General features: G+C 37.6%; 1 protein-coding gene across 1 annotated transcript in view; it reads right to left on the reverse strand.

Moving 5' to 3' along the window:
• The window catches only part of fam135b (family with sequence similarity 135 member B), a 242,546-nt gene extending 240,091 nt beyond the window's left edge, over positions 1–2,455 (reverse strand). Inside the window, exon 1 of the mRNA XM_028818042.2 lies at positions 2,032–2,455. The gene's annotated coding sequence lies outside the window, so the exon portion shown is untranslated. The remainder of the gene's footprint in view (positions 1–2,031) is intronic.
• Positions 2,456–6,000: the final 3,545 nt, after the last annotated feature.

Raw genomic sequence — 6,000 nt, forward strand, 5'->3', positions numbered from 1 at the left:
TAAAGATAGCGTTTAAGATGTGGGAGGAAACCAGAATGCCCAGAGAACGTCTATGCAATCACAAGGAACAAGTAGGAACTCAAAAAGACAAGTTACTAAATTAGGAAACAAACGCAAGCCTCGGAATTTGTGAGGAAGCAACCATAAACATTGCACCAACATTTTGTCCCATGGGATAACCAGTTTCAATGTTAAAAAAAATAACTAATAAATAAAACATGAAATTGTTTTGTTTCCTAACAAAAGAATGACATTTTAAAGGGTTCATTTTTATATTAGATAACACTGCTTTGAAGATGCACCATTAGTGGGCACCACAACATCTGTATTGGCTATCTTTTTTACTTACTGTTATTTCTATAAATAATAGATGGGAATGACTTATTAACATGTGTGTGGATCTTTTTAACTGTAATACCAATGTATTAATTATGTTTAAATGATGTCAGCTCACAGAACAGTAATTCAGGTGGATTCAGAATGAAAAAAGGGTGATTAGGAACCTGGCTATTGCTTTTATACATGAAAAATGGTTATACAGAACTTTATTTGTCCCAAGGGGGAAATCTGGATTTTTTACAGAAGCTCAATAAATAAATGCATCTAAATTATAACAAAAAAATGCATACAATAATTACTAAAACAACAAAGAAAACTTCTGACTTGACAGATAAAATGAGCTCCCACAGTCACAGTGAGGCGTTTTAAAGACATACTGCAGTGGCTGTGGACTGCAATATCAAAATATACAGTTTGAGAAATATACAAGGTATAGTTCTTTTAAATATTCCTAATTGACTTATATGTAAAAATAATTCAGATATTTCAAGAATGTTTCAACAATGTAAATTCCACTTTGTATGCAATAGGTCTGTCCATACTGCATTCAAATTGGAACAGCCAATATTTTAGTACACAATATAAATTAAATATACAAATTAAGTAGCTAATGACTGACTTGTGTTCAGTGCTGCAAGGACAGGCTCCTGCTCCCTGCAACCCTGAAAAGGAATAAACAGTCTGAACAATGAAAGGATGGGTGGATGTAAATAACTATTGTTTCGGTGTTTTGATAATTCTTCAAGGCAAGAATACATACATAAACAAGCGAACACAAATAAATCAATCAATCACATTCATTTGATGACCTGAAATTCAGTATTATCCCTGATGTTTATTTCTTAGCAGTTGCGTAATCCGCAGCAGCCACTTTCATTCGAGGTTTTAGAATATCGAATAGCAGGAATTCTGTGAACCCTTAATTTACAGGGATTAACGGAATTTATTTTAAGGTTATGGCAAAATTATCTCGTCATTATTATTCTTAGTAAGACTGAAACTAATAGCGATGAACCGTTGCGAGTAATACATTCTACAGTACATTCATTCACAGACCGGCGCATCTCAAAACCACGTTCACCTGTTGGAAGATTGTGCATATAAACACGAACAGCATCCGAATGATGTGCGGTGTCTCGGCAACTATAAGAGAATGCTAGATAAAAGTACACGGCAGTTCCTTTCTCTATTTAAAAAAGAACGACAACTTTATTTTAACGTATAACAAGAAATACTTGAATGCTTTAAGAATGCTTCAAATGATTTTGGCGAGCACTGCAACTTTCAACCCTAAATATCTCCTTTACATGACAGCCAATTGAATACGACTGATCAGAATAGGATTACACACTCGTAATAGTCTTATTTATCGCTTAGTTTCTTTAAAACGCTGCTCTCACATCACGCGTACTGTACACAGTGTGACGGCAATGAAATGCTGCAGTCGGACTCCGTGTTGTTCTGTGACAAAAAAAAATACATTTTGCTGTCCAACTGAAGTCCTCAATCGCTCCAACAATCCACTATTAGAAAGTGTAGTTTTTCAAAGGGCATCCGCAAAAACCATCACAGTTACCTTCAATTGGACTTCTCGAGTACAGAGATCGGGGTCTTTTATATACAGAGATGAGCTCTCCGGTACAACGAACATTGCGCATATCTGCTAGCAGCACATAGAAATAACAGCCCTACCTGGCACACTTCTGCAGTACAGAGGCTCTGGTCTGCGGTGTTCCCTTCCCCTGCGCCCGTATTTATGTCCAAGGTCTGCCGATACGCGATTACAGTAGATAAGTGTTTATTGCCACGAGCAGCTCGTTGCTGCTACTGCTGCTGTTGCCATGGTTATTCATTCAGCCCCAGTTACAGAGGAGACTCTTTGGCATGTAGCGCACGCTACACGTTTAGTATGCGCGCCGCCAACGTGAGCTGGACTCACTTAATTCATTCCAGTTCCCTTTTCCCCTTGCGTCTTTTATTTCAGTCTCGGGTTCGAATTCGTCCTCCCAGTTACTTGTGCCGCCCTCTCCTCCCACGAATTGCGTGTGCCTTTCGCCGCCGTGCAGTGCACGCGCCGGTGTGGTGACGTCACGCCTCTGAAGATCTGGCTGCAATCAGGAGCCGGAGGCCGATTGACCAGCTTAGCTCTGGCACAAATAACTGCAAATATGATTTTTTTCTCTCTCTCTCTCCATAGCCCTGACCTTGTAATACTGTTCGTGGTGATTATGAAATGCTGCCAACTGTATGTGGGTTATTCTGCATATTTATTTTAACGGAGAACTGATAATGAGGTTTATGTAGGACAACATACTAACATTCTGCCCCAGGGCTCTTGAACAGTATCGTCATTAAATGTATTTGTTTTATTTTTAAAATGTCAGTATGCAATATTTTCTGATGACTCTCCAGATTTCACTTCTCATTACACAGTACCTCTGAACAGATGAATTTCCTTAGACAGAAATTAACACAACTAGAGCAGCCTCCCTGATGATTGGGACAAAGACATATTTTTCCTTAATTTACCATTCTGCTCCACAGTTTAAAATTACAAATGAAACAATTAAGGCATGATTAAAGTGCACATTGCAGATTTTCATGTAAGTCTATTTGCATACAGTTCGGTCTCACCATGTAGAAATGATAGCACTTTTTCTACATAGTCTCCACATTTCAAGACACCACAATGTTTGGGGCACAGCAATGGCAGGTCCATTAAAGTAGTCATATTTAGGACTTTGTATGTAATGACTGGTTGACGTCTGTGATTCATAGACATCACCAGGTACTGAGTATCTTCTCTGGTCATGCTCTGCCAAACCTCTAATGCAGCTATCTTCAACTCCTGCTTGTTTCGGGGGCTTGTCCCCTTATGCATATGGATGTCGTGCTCAATTGGATTTAAATCAGGTGACTGGATTGGCCATTCAAGAACTTGCCATTTTTGAGTTTTGAAAAAGTCCTGTGTTGCCTGGATAGTATGTTTGGGATCATTATCTTGTGGGATTAAGTGCAGTCTAGTGAGTTTGGAGGCATTTACTGGTACTTGAGCAGGTACAATGCTTCCATCCGCCTCAGAATTCATTGTGCTACTGCTGTCAGCAGTTCCATCATCAATGAAGAGAAGTATGGCAGTAGCTGTGGCAGCCATACATGCCCCAGCCGTGACACATCCACTGCCATGTTTAACAGATGAGGTGGTATGCTTTGGATCTTGGACAGTTCCTTTTCATCTCCACATTTCTCCACAGGTTCATCTTTGTCTCGTCTGTCCACAAGACCTTTTCCAGAATTATGCAGGCTCATTTAAGTATTTTTTTACAAACTGTAATCTTCCCATAATATTTTTGTGGCTAATTAGTGGTTTGCATCTTTCATTGTGGTGTCTGTATTTCTGTTCATGAAGTCTTTTGCAGATAGTTGTCTCTGACACACACACATCTGCCTCCTGAAGACTGTTTCTGATCTGTCAGACAGGCGTTTGAGGCTTTTTCTTTACCAGAGTGAGGATTCTTCTGTCATCAGCAGTGGAGGTCTTCCTTGACCCACTAGTCCCTTTGTGATTACTAAGTTCACCACTGCGTTCTTTCTTCTTAATGATATTCCAGACAGTTGATTTAGGCAATCCTAAGGTTTTATCGATGTCCCTAATTGTTTTATTCTTGTTTTTCAGCCTCATAATGGATTCTTTGACTTTTACTGGCACAGCTCTTTTCCTCATTTAGAACAATGGCACCTACAAAGTCCAAAGAGTAGAAGCAAGGGAGGGATCTTATGAAGCAATGAAACACACCTGAGGAATCACAAACACCTGGGATTTCAATTGTCACAAACATTATGGTGCTCTGAAATGGATGGATCATATATAAAAAGTGTCTTTTCTACATGGTGTGCCTGAAATGTAGGCAACTACCCTTAAATGAAAGTCTGCAAAGTGCGCTTTAATCACATCTGAATTGTTTGATTTGTAATTTTAAAATATGGAGCAGAGGGGTAAATCAAGGAACAATTTGTATTTGTCCCAAACATTATGGAGAGCACTGTAAGTGTAAATAGGTGACTGACAACAGTGGATAGCCCCCAAAGATGAATGAGAGGTAGAAGAGAAGGTGCTGGGGTCAGATAACGTAATTTCTTTCAAGTGTGTGGGTTACATGAACTTTTTAGGATTTTAGGTTGTCCTTGTGTTGCATATATGTATGCATAATATATTGTAATATACATTCTTAAACCTGCCCTATCGAGTTGTGGGTTGCAGGGTTGCCAGAGTGTATCCTGGCAGCACTGAATACAAGGCAGAATAAAGCACAGAAGAGGAAAAATGAACAGATATGTGTTGTTAATGTATTTTTGTATCAAATACAGTAAGAATCTATAATTCTAATCCAAAGAAACCTTAAGTTAATAGTAACAAAAATCTTACATTATGTGCATCTCCCATTAATTTTACATCATTACAAACTTCTCATTAGAAACCTGTAAAGTTATACAGCTCTATATAATAATAATAATTTTTATTATTACAAATAATTTTCCTAACCTGCTACTGATTTCCATCTTTTATTATCTGGTGTGGAAGTATATATTTTTTCGCATTTTTCTTACATTCAATTAAGATAGTCTTAACTTGATTTAATTCTCCCTTTTCAGTTTCTACTGTTCCAAACCTTGTCAATTTTGTTCAAGTGCATTTTACCAAACACATCAAATACCATATTGCAAAATGAACATAACAACATAAGAAATCTGACAAATGAGAGGAGTCCATTCAGCTCATAAAGCCAGTTTGTTTAGCTAATAGCTAAACTGTCCCAATATCTCATCCAGATTCTTCTTAAAGGCTGTCAAGGTTTCTGCTTCAACTACATGGCTTGGTGGTTTGTTCCAGACTTCCACAATTCTTTGAGTAAAAAAAAGTGTTTCCTGGCTTTAGTCTTAAATGCACTTTCCCTTAATTTCCACTCAAAATGTAATCCTTTTGATTTAGGCACCATGTACACTTATTTGTGTACATAATAAATGTAAGTTAATTTACTTCAGTGTTTGTTATTATAAAGTACAATCAATTGTATTATATCATAAAATCTTCCATTGAGTGATTTCCTGCAGTATCACTAATATGAAGTCTATATAGAAATACTGTATGGCTTATTCCATACCAGTTTTCTTTAGGTGGCAATGATGTTCAAATGTTGCTGTTCTGTATTGAAAGACAAAATGTGTGCTGTGAAAATATATTCTACCCCATTACAATGCCCTCATCCACCTGAATTGTTGATAACCCAACATGATAGCTCAGTGGATTAGTAGGGCGATCACTATATCAGCATGAACCAGCCGTAAGCGGGATTTATCACAAAAGGGCATGATTTTCTTATCATTTAATGGACAATGTTTGAAAAGTTTAGGCTAGTTCAACTTTACCTTCTTGTTTTGCTGAAAAGAGTGAATCTCTTTTAGAAAATAAACAAATGATTCTCTTTAGTCACTGTTTGTTCTTTTGATTTCATAATTGCTGTCATTTGTTAGCTGATCATTTTTGTTACCCTGCACAAGTCATATCAGTCAGTGTCCTCAATCTCCCCTTTCACAAATGTTCTTTTTCAAGGTACAGAATGGCCATTAGCTAAATGTGTGGTGCCCATACATTCTCAAGAC

The sequence above is a fragment of the Erpetoichthys calabaricus genome, chromosome 13 (assembly GCF_900747795.2).
Source record: "Erpetoichthys calabaricus chromosome 13, fErpCal1.3, whole genome shotgun sequence".
NCBI lineage: Eukaryota > Metazoa > Chordata > Cladistia > Polypteriformes > Polypteridae > Erpetoichthys > Erpetoichthys calabaricus.